At 70.7% G+C, this 13013-nt stretch overlaps 7 non-coding genes across 7 annotated transcripts; all 7 read left to right on the top strand.

Annotated features, from left to right (window-relative positions):
- The first annotated feature begins 371 nt into the window (after positions 1 to 371).
- On the top strand, positions 372 to 490 carry LOC135364999 (5S ribosomal RNA). The gene has a single exon (XR_010412807.1). It is a non-coding gene; the product is annotated as a 5S ribosomal RNA (ribosomal RNA).
- A 1811-nt stretch (positions 491 to 2301) lies between these two features.
- LOC135365000 (5S ribosomal RNA) lies at positions 2302 to 2420 on the top strand. Its single transcript, XR_010412808.1, has one exon. It is a non-coding gene; the product is annotated as a 5S ribosomal RNA (ribosomal RNA).
- A 1813-nt stretch (positions 2421 to 4233) lies between these two features.
- LOC135365001 (5S ribosomal RNA) lies at positions 4234 to 4352 on the top strand. Its single transcript, XR_010412809.1, has one exon. It is a non-coding gene; the product is annotated as a 5S ribosomal RNA (ribosomal RNA).
- A 1810-nt stretch (positions 4353 to 6162) lies between these two features.
- LOC135365002 (5S ribosomal RNA) lies at positions 6163 to 6281 on the top strand. Its single transcript, XR_010412810.1, has one exon. It is a non-coding gene; the product is annotated as a 5S ribosomal RNA (ribosomal RNA).
- A 1826-nt stretch (positions 6282 to 8107) lies between these two features.
- Positions 8108 to 8226, top strand: LOC135365003 (5S ribosomal RNA). The gene has a single exon (XR_010412811.1). It is a non-coding gene; the product is annotated as a 5S ribosomal RNA (ribosomal RNA).
- A 1811-nt stretch (positions 8227 to 10037) lies between these two features.
- LOC135365004 (5S ribosomal RNA) lies at positions 10038 to 10156 on the top strand. The gene has a single exon (XR_010412812.1). It is a non-coding gene; the product is annotated as a 5S ribosomal RNA (ribosomal RNA).
- Positions 10157 to 11971: 1815 nt separating this feature from the next.
- On the top strand, positions 11972 to 12090 carry LOC135365005 (5S ribosomal RNA). The gene has a single exon (XR_010412813.1). It is a non-coding gene; the product is annotated as a 5S ribosomal RNA (ribosomal RNA).
- Positions 12091 to 13013: the final 923 nt, after the last annotated feature.

Here is a 13013-nt window from a genome sequence, read left to right on the forward strand (position 1 = left end):
GAGGCAGAAAGGCCTGGTGGCCGGCCTGGCTTGGCCTAGGGCGACGGGTGGGACGCTGGGGGTGGGGGGCGCGGAAAACACCTCAGGGGCCGCGCCCACCGCGCCCCGCCCCGACGCTTCCCTTTGCCATGCCGGTAGCCAGGAGGCGGTGGGGCGGCGGCGGCCCCCGGGACTGGAGAGTCCCCGGCAGGGAGAGCGCCCGGACTTCCACGACTGCGGGGCACCGGAGGGGCCACGTCCCCTGGGCGGCTGGCAGGCAGGCAGGTGCAAGGCGCAGGGCAGGCGGGGTTCGGGTGAGGGCTGAGGAGGGGCACGGCTGGGCCCGGGAGGCGCAGAGCAGGCTCTTAGGGCGGCCAGCGGCAGCCGCACACGTCTACGGCCATACCACCCTGAACGCGCCCGATCTCGTCTGATCTCGGAAGCTAAGCAGGGTCGGGCCTGGTTAGTACTTGGATGGGAGACCGCCTGGGAATACCGGGTGCTGTAGGCTTTTTTCTTTGCCTTTTCTTTCCCCTTGGGCCACCCTTCCCATACCTTTACCGCCACAGCACCCCGCCCCCTTGCCCAACTAGGCTTCCTCCAAACGCCCCGTGCCCCCCTGGCCCCTCGCCAGCCGCGCACCGCACCGCGAGTCCCTGGCTCGCAGCAGGTGCCCCCTGCAGGGGCAGGCGTCTTCCAGCCAGCCCTTGGGCCTCCAAGCCACCACGCCCACGCACACCGGATCCAGAGGGGTGGGCTGGGGGTCGATGGGGGCGGGCGGGGTGGGCGAAGGCGACGCCTTCGGAGGGAGGGAACGCGGGAGGGCGACGATGACCCTGGCACCGATGGGCCGGGGCCAGCGCGGGCCGGACGGCACCCGCTCTGGGCAGGCGTGTCCTCCCATGGTCCTGCGCCTCGGGCCCTCATCCCCAGATCCCCTAGCCATTCCATCGGGCCGCCCGGAGCGCACGACCGCACTGGGCAACTGGCCCCACCTTAGGCCTGGGCCCGCCTCCACCTTGTCCCCAGCAGCCCTGGGGTGCGCTCCCACCCGCGGGCATTCCCTTCCTTCCCTTGGAACACCGTCCCTTTGCCCCCGTGCCGGGGGTCCCCGCTCCGGGTGGGCAGGACACAAGATGGCCGGTCGCCCGGGGCCTCCCCCCTTGGCGCCCGGGACCACCCGCTGGCACCAGAATCCGTGCTTAGTCTCCCTGCAACAGCGAAGCGAAGACCGAGGCTCGCTCGCTCAGCAAGATGGGGAGAGGGGGGCGCCCTGCACCTCGCCCCAAAGCAGCCCCCCATATAAAGGACGACAGCAGAGGAGGAATCGCCCACATGCCCCGAGGACCAGAGTGGGTCCAGGGCGGGAACGGGAGCAGAGCGGGTCTCGTGACGCCTTGGCTGCGCATCTCGGCCCCGAGGGGCTCCTCGGTGCCCAGAGCCCACCCAAGCACGACCACCCTCCCGAGGGCTAGCTGCCTAGCCAACACAGTCTCCTCCTGTTTGTGTGTGTGGGGGGGCGGGGGGATGGGTGGGGGGGTGGGTGGGGGTGTGGGGGTGTGGGGGTGTGTGGGGTGTGTGGGGTGTGGGGTGTGGGGTGGGGGGTGTGTGTCTGTTTCTGTGGTGTGCCCCTGTGTCTCCGTCCCTGTCCGCATCCAGGTCAGGGTCCGCGTCTGTCTGTCTTGGGGCCAGAGCGGGGGCGTGTGTTGGATACTCTGTCTGTGTCTCCCTCTCTGTCTCTCTCTTCCTCTCTGTCTACATCTCCGTCCGTCCGTGTCTCTGTCTTTCCCCGTGGGTCTGTGCGTCTGTCTATGCCAGCCGGCTTCTGGTGTCCCTCAGTCGGGTCCTCTTGTCGGTGGGTGGGCAGGGGAAGGGTGGCGGAGGAAGGGCGACGGGGTTGGGCTGATGAGGAGGGTCCCTGGGGGCGCCGGTGGCTCCGGGTTGGCTTGGAACCAGGCCGGGGTGGAGAGGCGGAAGGGCCTGGTGGCGGGCCTGGCTTGCCCTAAGGGCGGCGGGTGGGGCGCCGGGGGTGGGGGGGCGCGGAGAACAGCGCGCGGGCCACGCCCCCCGCGCCCCGACGCTCCCCTTGGCCCTCTCGGGAGCCAGGCGGCGGCCCCCGGGTCTGGAGAGTATCGGGCCGTGAGAGCGCTCGGTGTTCCGCGACTGCGGGGCGCTGGAGGCGCCACGTCCTCTGGGCGGTTTGGCAGGCAGGCAGGTGCAAGGCACAGGGCAGGCGTGGGGCGGTTGGGGGCTGAGGAGGGGCACGGCTGCGGCCCGGAGGCGCAGAGCAGGCTCTTAGGGCGGCCAGCGGCAGCGGCACACGTCTACGGCCATACCACCCTGAACGCGCCCGATCTCGTCTGATCTCGGAAGCTAAGCAGGGTCGGGCCTGGTTAGTACTTGGATGGGAGACCGCCTGGGAATACCGGGTGCTGTAGGCTTTTTTTCTTTGCCTTTTCTTTCCCCTTCGGCCTCCCTTCCTCTCCCTTCGCCGCCACAGTCCCCCCCCCCGCCCCGCCCCCTCCGCCCCTTGCCCAACAAGGCCTCCTGCAAACGCCCGGTGCCCCCCTGGCCCCTCGCCAGCCGCGCACCGCACCGAGGGTCCCTGTCTCGCAGCTTGTGCCCGCTGCACCGGCAGGCAGCCCCCAGCCCTTCCACCTCACAGCCACCACGCCCACGCACACCCGATCCAGAGGGGCGGGCTGGGGGAGGTGGGGGCGGGCTGGGTGGGCGGAGGCGGCGGCTTCGCAGGGAGGGAAAGGGGGAGGGCGGCGAGGACCGCCCGCGGGCTTGGGGCGGGGGGAGCGCGGGCGGGACGGCACCCCGTCTCGGCAGGCGTGCCCTCCCAAGGTCCTGCGCCTCGGGGCCTCATCCCCGGAGCCCCTAGCCATTCCCTTGGGCCGCCCCGAGTGCACAAGCGCACCGGGCAACCGGCCCCACCTTAGGCCTGGGCCCGCCTCCACCTTCTCCCCACCCGCCCTGGGCTGCGCTCCCGCGCGCGCGGGCATTCCCTTCCTTCCCGCGGAACACCGTCCCTCTGCCCCCAGGCCGGGGGTCCTCGCTCCGTGTGGGCAGGACACAAGATGGCCGACCGCCCGGGGCCTCCCCCGTTGGCACCCGGGACCACCCGTTGGCCCCCGACTCCGTGCTCAGTGTCCCCGCAACAGCGAAGCGCACAGCGAGGCTCGCTCGCTCGGCAAGACGGCGGGAGGGGGCGGCCCTGCACCACGCCCCAAAGCGGCCCCCCAAATAAAGGACGAGAGCAGAGGAGGAATCGCCCGCACGCCCCCAGGCCCAGAGTGGGTCCTGGGCGGGAACGGGAGCAGGGCGGGTCTCCTGAGGCCTTGGCTGCGCGACCTCGGCCCCGGGGGGCTCCTCGGTGCCCAGAGCCCACCCAAGCACGACCACCCTCCCGAGGAGGGCTAGCTGCCTAGCCAACACAGTCTCTTCCTCTGTGTGTGTGTGTGTGTGTGTGTGTGGTGTGTGTGTGGTGTGTGTGGTGTGTGTGTGGTGTGTGTGTCTGTTTCTGGGGTGTGCCCCTGTGTCTCCGTCCCTGTCCGCATCCAGGTCAGGGTCCGCGTCTGTCTGTCTTGGGGCCAGAGCGGGGGTGTGTGTTGGATACTCTGTCTGTGTTCTCCCTCTCTGTCCCTCTCTTCCTCTCTGTCTACATCTCCGTCCGTCCGTCCGTCCGTGTCTCTGTCTTTCCCCGTGGGTCTGTGCGTCTGTCTATGCCAGCCGGCTTCCGGTGTCCCTCAGTCGGGTCCTCTTGTCGGTGGGTGGGCAGGGGAAGGGTGGCGGAGGAAGGGCGACGGGGTTGGGCTGATGAGGAGGGTCCCTGGGGGCGCCGGTGGCTCCGGGTTGGCTTGGAGCCAGGCGGGGTGGAGAGGCAGAAAGGCCTGGTGGCCGGCCTGGCTTGGCCTAGGGCGACGGGTGGGACGCTGGGGGTGGGGGGCGCGGAAAACACCTCAGGGGCCGCGCCCACCGCGCCCCGCCCCGACGCTTCCCTTTGCCATGCCGGTAGCCAGGAGGCGGTGGGGCGGCGGCGGCCCCCGGGACTGGAGAGTCCCCGGCAGGGAGAGCGCCCGGACTTCCACGACTGCGGGGCACCGGAGGGGCCACGTCCCCTGGGCGGCTGGCAGGCAGGCAGGTGCAAGGCGCAGGGCAGGCGGGGTTCGGGTGAGGGCTGAGGAGGGGCACGGCTGGGCCCGGGAGGCGCAGAGCAGGCTCTTAGGGCGGCCAGCGGCAGCCGCACACGTCTACGGCCATACCACCCTGAACGCGCCCGATCTCGTCTGATCTCGGAAGCTAAGCAGGGTCGGGCCTGGTTAGTACTTGGATGGGAGACCGCCTGGGAATACCGGGTGCTGTAGGCTTTTTTCTTTGCCTTTTCTTTCCCCTTGGGCCACCCTTCCCATACCTTTACCGCCACAGCACCCCGCCCCCTTGCCCAACTAGGCTTCCTCCAAACGCCCCGTGCCCCCCTGGCCCCTCGCCAGCCGCGCACCGCACCGCGAGTCCCTGGCTCGCAGCAGGTGCCCCCTGCAGGGGCAGGCGTCTTCCAGCCAGCCCTTGGGCCTCCAAGCCACCACGCCCACGCACACCGGATCCAGAGGGGTGGGCTGGGGGTCGATGGGGGCGGGCGGGGTGGGCGAAGGCGACGCCTTCGGAGGGAGGGAACGCGGGAGGGCGACGATGACCCTGGCACCGATGGGCCGGGGCCAGCGCGGGCCGGACGGCACCCGCTCTGGGCAGGCGTGTCCTCCCATGGTCCTGCGCCTCGGGCCCTCATCCCCAGATCCCCTAGCCATTCCATCGGGCCGCCCGGAGCGCACGACCGCACTGGGCAACTGGCCCCACCTTAGGCCTGGGCCCGCCTCCACCTTGTCCCCAGCAGCCCTGGGGTGCGCTCCCACCCGCGGGCATTCCCTTCCTTCCCTTGGAACACCGTCCCTTTGCCCCCGTGCCGGGGGTCCCCGCTCCGGGTGGGCAGGACACAAGATGGCCGGTCGCCCGGGGCCTCCCCCCTTGGCGCCCGGGACCACCCGCTGGCACCAGAATCCGTGCTTAGTCTCCCTGCAACAGCGAAGCGAAGACCGAGGCTCGCTCGCTCAGCAAGATGGGGAGAGGGGGGCGCCCTGCACCTCGCCCCAAAGCAGCCCCCCATATAAAGGACGACAGCAGAGGAGGAATCGCCCACATGCCCCGAGGACCAGAGTGGGTCCAGGGCGGGAACGGGAGCAGAGCGGGTCTCGTGACGCCTTGGCTGCGCATCTCGGCCCCGAGGGGCTCCTCGGTGCCCAGAGCCCACCCAAGCACGACCACCCTCCCGAGGGCTAGCTGCCTAGCCAACACAGTCTCCTCCTGTTTGTGTGTGTGTGTGGGGGGGGGATGGGTGGGGGGGTGGGTGGGGGTGTGGGGGTGTGGGGGTGTGTGGGGTGTGTGGGGTGTGGGGTGTGGGGTGGGGGGTGTGTGTCTGTTTCTGTGGTGTGCCCCTGTGTCTCCGTCCCTGTCCGCATCCAGGTCAGGGTCCGCGTCTGTCTGTCTTGGGGCCAGAGCGGGGGCGTGTGTTGGATACTCTGTCTGTGTCTCCCTCTCTGTCTCTCTCTTCCTCTCTGTCTACATCTCCGTCCGTCCGTGTCTCTGTCTTTCCCCGTGGGTCTGTGCGTCTGTCTATGCCAGCCGGCTTCTGGTGTCCCTCAGTCGGGTCCTCTTGTCGGTGGGTGGGCAGGGGAAGGGTGGCGGAGGAAGGGCGACGGGGTTGGGCTGATGAGGAGGGTCCCTGGGGGCGCCGGTGGCTCCGGGTTGGCTTGGAACCAGGCCGGGGTGGAGAGGCGGAAGGGCCTGGTGGCGGGCCTGGCTTGCCCTAAGGGCGGCGGGTGGGGCGCCGGGGGTGGGGGGGCGCGGAGAACAGCGCGCGGGCCACGCCCCCCGCGCCCCGACGCTCCCCTTGGCCCTCTCGGGAGCCAGGCGGCGGCCCCCGGGTCTGGAGAGTATCGGGCCGTGAGAGCGCTCGGTGTTCCGCGACTGCGGGGCGCTGGAGGCGCCACGTCCTCTGGGCGGTTTGGCAGGCAGGCAGGTGCAAGGCACAGGGCAGGCGTGGGGCGGTTGGGGGCTGAGGAGGGGCACGGCTGCGGCCCGGAGGCGCAGAGCAGGCTCTTAGGGCGGCCAGCGGCAGCCGCACACGTCTACGGCCATACCACCCTGAACGCGCCCGATCTCGTCTGATCTCGGAAGCTAAGCAGGGTCGGGCCTGGTTAGTACTTGGATGGGAGACCGCCTGGGAATACCGGGTGCTGTAGGCTTTTTTTCTTTGCCTTTTCTTTCCCCTTCGGCCTCCCTTCCTCTCCCTTCGCCGCCACAGTCCCCCCCCCCGCCCCGCCCCCTCCGCCCCTTGCCCAACAAGGCCTCCTGCAAACGCCCGGTGCCCCCCTGGCCCCTCGCCAGCCGCGCACCGCACCGAGGGTCCCTGTCTCGCAGCTTGTGCCCGCTGCACCGGCAGGCAGCCCCCAGCCCTTCCACCTCACAGCCACCACGCCCACGCACACCCGATCCAGAGGGGCGGGCTGGGGGAGGTGGGGGCGGGCTGGGTGGGCGGAGGCGGCGGCTTCGCAGGGAGGGAAAGGGGGAGGGCGGCGAGGACCGCCCGCGGGCTTGGGGCGGGGGGAGCGCGGGCGGGACGGCACCCCGTCTCGGCAGGCGTGCCCTCCCAAGGTCCTGCGCCTCGGGGCCTCATCCCCGGAGCCCCTAGCCATTCCCTTGGGCCGCCCCGAGTGCACAAGCGCACCGGGCAACCGGCCCCACCTTAGGCCTGGGCCCGCCTCCACCTTCTCCCCACCCGCCCTGGGCTGCGCTCCCGCGCGCGCGGGCATTCCCTTCCTTCCCGCGGAACACCGTCCCTCTGCCCCCAGGCCGGGGGTCCTCGCTCCGTGTGGGCAGGACACAAGATGGCCGACCGCCCGGGGCCTCCCCCGTTGGCACCCGGGACCACCCGTTGGCCCCCGACTCCGTGCTCAGTGTCCCCGCAACAGCGAAGCGCACAGCGAGGCTCGCTCGCTCGGCAAGACGGCGGGAGGGGGCGGCCCTGCACCACGCCCCAAAGCGGCCCCCCAAATAAAGGATGAGAGCAGAGGAGGAATCGCCCGCACGCCCCCAGGCCCAGAGTGGGTCCTGGGCGGGAACGGGAGCAGGGCGGGTCTCCTGAGGCCTTGGCTGCGCGACCTCGGCCCCGGGGGGCTCCTCGGTGCCCAGAGCCCACCCAAGCACGACCACCCTCCCGAGGAGGGCTAGCTGCCTAGCCAACACAGTCTCTTCCTCTGTGTGTGTGTGTGTGTGTGTGTGTGTGGTGTGTGTGTGGTGTGTGTGGTGTGTGTGTGGTGTGTGTGTCTGTTTCTGGGGTGTGCCCCTGTGTCTCCGTCCCTGTCCGCATCCAGGTCAGGGTCCGCGTCTGTCTGTCTTGGGGCCAGAGCGGGGGTGTGTGTTGGATACTCTGTCTGTGTTCTCCCTCTCTGTCCCTCTCTTCCTCTCTGTCTACATCTCCGTCCGTCCGTCCGTCCGTGTCTCTGTCTTTCCCCGTGGGTCTGTGCGTCTGTCTATGCCAGCCGGCTTCTGGTGTCCCTCAGTCGGGTCCTCTTGTCGGTGGGTGGGCAGGGGAAGGGTGGCGGAGGAAGGGCGACGGGGTTGGGCTGATGAGGAGGGTCCCTGGGGGCGCCGGTGGCTCCGGGTTGGCTTGGAGCCAGGCGGGGTGGAGAGGCAGAAAGGCCTGGTGGCCGGCCTGGCTTGGCCTAGGGCGACGGGTGGGACGCTGGGGTGGGGGTGGGGGTGGGGGGCGCGGAAAACACCTCAGGGGCCGCGCCCACCGCGCCCCGCCCCGACGCTTCCCTTTGCCATGCCGGTAGCCAGGAGGCGGTGGGGCGGCGGCGGCCCCCGGGACTGGAGAGTCCCCGGCAGGGAGAGCGCCCGGACTTCCACGACTGCGGGGCACCGGAGGGGCCACGTCCCCTGGGCGGCTGGCAGGCAGGCAGGTGCAAGGCGCAGGGCAGGCGGGGTTCGGGTGAGGGCTGAGGAGGGGCACGGCTGGGCCCGGGAGGCGCAGAGCAGGCTCTTAGGGCGGCCAGCGGCAGCCGCACACGTCTACGGCCATACCACCCTGAACGCGCCCGATCTCGTCTGATCTCGGAAGCTAAGCAGGGTCGGGCCTGGTTAGTACTTGGATGGGAGACCGCCTGGGAATACCGGGTGCTGTAGGCTTTTTTCTTTGCCTTTTCTTTCCCCTTGGGCCACCCTTCCCATACCTTTACCGCCACAGCACCCCGCCCCCTTGCCCAACTAGGCTTCCTCCAAACGCCCCGTGCCCCCCTGGCCCCTCGCCAGCCGCGCACCGCACCGCGAGTCCCTGGCTCGCAGCAGGTGCCCCCTGCAGGGGCAGGCGTCTTCCAGCCAGCCCTTGGGCCTCCAAGCCACCACGCCCACGCACACCGGATCCAGAGGGCTGGGCTGGGGGTCGATGGGGGCGGGCGGGGTGGGCGAAGGCGACGCCTTCGGAGGGAGGGAACGCGGGAGGGCGACGAAGACCCTGGCACCGATGGGCCGGGGCCAGCGCGGGCCGGACGGCACCCGCTCTGGGCAGGCGTGTCCTCCCATGGTCCTGCGCCTCGGGCCCTCATCCCCACATCCCCTAGCCATTCCATCGGGCCGCCCGGAGCGCACGACCGCACTGGGCAACTGGCCCCACCTTAGGCCTGGGCCCGCCTCCACCTTGTCCCCAGCAGCCCTGGGGTGCGCTCCCACCCGCGGGCATTCCCTTCCTTCCCTTGGAACACCGTCCCTTTGCCCCCGTGCCGGGGGTCCCCGCTCCGGGTGGGCAGGACACAAGATGGCCGGTCGCCCGGGGCCTCCCCCCTTGGCGCCCGGGACCACCCGCTGGCACCAGAATCCGTGCTTAGTCTCCCTGCAACAGCGAAGCGAAGACCGAGGCTCGCTCGCTCAGCAAGATGGGGAGAGGGGGGCGCCCTGCACCTCGCCCCAAAGCAGCCCCCCATATAAAGGACGACAGCAGAGGAGGAATCGCCCACATGCCCCGAGGACCAGAGTGGGTCCAGGGCGGGAACGGGAGCAGAGCGGGTCTCGTGACGCCTTGGCTGCGCATCTCGGCCCCGAGGGGCTCCTCGGTGCCCAGAGCCCACCCAAGCACGACCACCCTCCCGAGGGCTAGCTGCCTAGCCAACACAGTCTCCTCCTGTTTGTGTGTGTGGGGGGGCGGGGGGATGGGTGGGGGGGTGGGTGGGGGTGTGGGGGTGTGGGGGTGTGTGGGGTGTGTGGGGTGTGGGGTGTGGGGTGGGGGGTGTGTGTCTGTTTCTGTGGTGTGCCCCTGTGTCTCCGTCCCTGTCCGCATCCAGGTCAGGGTCCGCGTCTGTCTGTCTTGGGGCCAGAGCGGGGGCGTGTGTTGGATACTCTGTCTGTGTCTCCCTCTCTGTCTCTCTCTTCCTCTCTGTCTACATCTCCGTCCGTCCGTGTCTCTGTCTTTCCCCGTGGGTCTGTGCGTCTGTCTATGCCAGCCGGCTTCTGGTGTCCCTCAGTCGGGTCCTCTTGTCGGTGGGTGGGCAGGGGAAGGGTGGCGGAGGAAGGGCGACGGGGTTGGGCTGATGAGGAGGGTCCCTGGGGGCGCCGGTGGCTCCGGGTTGGCTTGGAACCAGGCCGGGGTGGAGAGGCGGAAGGGCCTGGTGGCGGGCCTGGCTTGCCCTAAGGGCGGCGGGTGGGGCGCCGGGGGTGGGGGGGCGCGGAGAACAGCGCGCGGGCCACGCCCCCCGCGCCCCGACGCTCCCCTTGGCCCTCTCGGGAGCCAGGCGGCGGCCCCCGGGTCTGGAGAGTATCGGGCCGTGAGAGCGCTCGGTGTTCCGCGACTGCGGGGCGCTGGAGGCGCCACGTCCTCTGGGCGGTTTGGCAGGCAGGCAGGTGCAAGGCACAGGGCAGGCGTGGGGCGGTTGGGGGCTGAGGAGGGGCACGGCTGCGGCCCGGAGGCGCAGAGCAGGCTCTTAGGGCGGCCAGCGGCAGCGGCACACGTCTACGGCCATACCACCCTGAACGCGCCCGATCTCGTCTGATCTCGGAAGCTAAGCAGGGTCGGGCCTGGTTAGTACTTGGATGGGAGACCGCCTGGGAATACCGGGTGCTGTAGGCTTTTTTTCTTTGCCTTTTCTTTCCCCTTCGGCCTCCCTTCCTCTCCCTTCGCCGCCACAGTCCCCCCCCCCCCGCCCCGCCCCCTCCGCCCCTTGCCCAACAAGGCCTCCTGCAAACGCCCGGTGCCCCCCTGGCCCCTCGCCAGCCGCGCACCGCACCGAGGGTCCCTGTCTCGCAGCTTGTGCCCGCTGCACCGGCAGGCAGCCCCCAGCCCTTCCACCTCACAGCCACCACGCCCACGCACACCCGATCCAGAGGGGCGGGCTGGGGGAGGTGGGGGCGGGCTGGGTGGGCGGAGGCGGCGGCTTCGCAGGGAGGGAAAGGGGGAGGGCGGCGAGGACCGCCCGCGGGCTTGGGGCGGGGGGAGCGCGGGCGGGACGGCACCCCGTCTCGGCAGGCGTGCCCTCCCAAGGTCCTGCGCCTCGGGGCCTCATCCCCGGAGCCCCTAGCCATTCCCTTGGGCCGCCCCGAGTGCACAAGCGCACCGGGCAACCGGCCCCACCTTAGGCCTGGGCCCGCCTCCACCTTCTCCCCACCCGCCCTGGGCTGCGCTCCCGCGCGCGCGGGCATTCCCTTCCTTCCCGCGGAACACCGTCCCTCTGCCCCCAGGCCGGGGGTCCTCGCTCCGTGTGGGCAGGACACAAGATGGCCGACCGCCCGGGGCCTCCCCCGTTGGCACCCGGGACCACCCGTTGGCCCCCGACTCCGTGCTCAGTGTCCCCGCAACAGCGAAGCGCACAGCGAGGCTCGCTCGCTCGGCAAGACGGCGGGAGGGGGCGGCCCTGCACCACGCCCCAAAGCGGCCCCCCAAATAAAGGACGAGAGCAGAGGAGGAATCGCCCGCACGCCCCCAGGCCCAGAGTGGGTCCTGGGCGGGAACGGGAGCAGGGCGGGTCTCCTGAGGCCTTGGCTGCGCGACCTCGGCCCCGGGGGGCTCCTCGGTGCCCAGAGCCCACCCAAGCACGACCACCCTCCCGAGGAGGGCTAGCTGCCTAGCCAACACAGTCTCTTCCTCTGTGTGTGTGTGTGTGTGTGTGTGTGGTGTGTGTGTGGTGTGTGTGGTGTGTGTGTGGTGTGTGTGTCTGTTTCTGGGGTGTGCCCCTGTGTCTCCGTCCCTGTCCGCATCCAGGTCAGGGTCCGCGTCTGTCTGTCTTGGGGCCAGAGCGGGGGTGTGTGTTGGATACTCTGTCTGTGTTCTCCCTCTCTGTCCCTCTCTTCCTCTCTGTCTACATCTCCGTCCGTCCGTCCGTCCGTGTCTCTGTCTTTCCCCGTGGGTCTGTGCGTCTGTCTATGCCAGCCGGCTTCCGGTGTCCCTCAGTCGGGTCCTCTTGTCGGTGGGTGGGCAGGGGAAGGGTGGCGGAGGAAGGGCGACGGGGTTGGGCTGATGAGGAGGGTCCCTGGGGGCGCCGGTGGCTCCGGGTTGGCTTGGAGCCAGGCGGGGTGGAGAGGCAGAAAGGCCTGGTGGCCGGCCTGGCTTGGCCTAGGGCGACGGGTGGGACGCTGGGGGTGGGGGGCGCGGAAAACACCTCAGGGGCCGCGCCCACCGCGCCCCGCCCCGACGCTTCCCTTTGCCATGCCGGTAGCCAGGAGGCGGTGGGGCGGCGGCGGCCCCCGGGACTGGAGAGTCCCCGGCAGGGAGAGCGCCCGGACTTCCACGACTGCGGGGCACCGGAGGGGCCACGTCCCCTGGGCGGCTGGCAGGCAGGCAGGTGCAAGGCGCAGGGCAGGCGGGGTTCGGGTGAGGGCTGAGGAGGGGCACGGCTGGGCCCGGGAGGCGCAGAGCAGGCTCTTAGGGCGGCCAGCGGAAGCCGCACACGTCTACGGCCATACCACCCTGAACGCGCCCGATCTCGTCTGATCTCGGAAGCTAAGCAGGGTCGGGCCTGGTTAGTACTTGGATGGGAGACCGCCTGGGAATACCGGGTGCTGTAGGCTTTTTTCTTTGCCTTTTCTTTCCCCTTGGGCCACCCTTCCCATACCTTTACCGCCACAGCACCCCGCCCCCTTGCCCAACTAGGCTTCCTCCAAACGCCCCGTGCCCCCCTGGCCCCTCGCCAGCCGCGCACCGCACCGCGAGTCCCTGGCTCGCAGCAGGTGCCCCCTGCAGGGGCAGGCGTCTTCCAGCCAGCCCTTGGGCCTCCAAGCCACCACGCCCACGCACACCGGATCCAGAGGGGTGGGCTGGGGGTCGATGGGGGCGGGCGGGGTGGGCGAAGGCGACGCCTTCGGAGGGAGGGAACGCGGGAGGGCGACGATGACCCTGGCACCGATGGGCCGGGGCCAGCGCGGGCCGGACGGCACCCGCTCTGGGCAGGCGTGTCCTCCCATGGTCCTGCGCCTCGGGCCCTCATCCCCACATCCCCTAGCCATTCCATCGGGCCGCCCGGAGCGCACGACCGCACTGGGCAACTGGCCCCACCTTAGGCCTGGGCCCGCCTCCACCTTGTCCCCAGCAGCCCTGGGGTGCGCTCCCACCCGCGGGCATTCCCTTCCTTCCCTTGGAACACCGTCCCTTTGCCCCCGTGCCGGGGGTCCCCGCTCCGGGTGGGCAGGACACAAGATGGCCGGTCGCCCGGGGCCTCCCCCCTTGGCGCCCGGGACCACCCGCTGGCACCAGAATCCGTGCTTAGTCTCCCTGCAACAGCGAAGCGAAGACCGAGGCTCGCTCGCTCAGCAAGATGGGGAGAGGGGGGCGCCCTGCACCTCGCCCCAAAGCAGCCCCCCATATAAAGGACGACAGCAGAGGAGGAATCGCCCACATGCCCCGAGGACCAGAGTGGGTCCAGGGCGGGAACGGGAGCAGAGCGGGTCTCGTGACGCCTTGGCTGCGCATCTCGGCCCCGAGGGGCTCCTCGGTG

The sequence above is a fragment of the Mirounga angustirostris genome, unplaced genomic scaffold, assembly GCF_029215605.1.
Source record: "Mirounga angustirostris isolate CCGP_5_RB_7025 unplaced genomic scaffold, mMirAng1.0.hap1 SCAF_6, whole genome shotgun sequence".
Classification (NCBI taxonomy): domain Eukaryota; kingdom Metazoa; phylum Chordata; class Mammalia; order Carnivora; family Phocidae; genus Mirounga; species Mirounga angustirostris.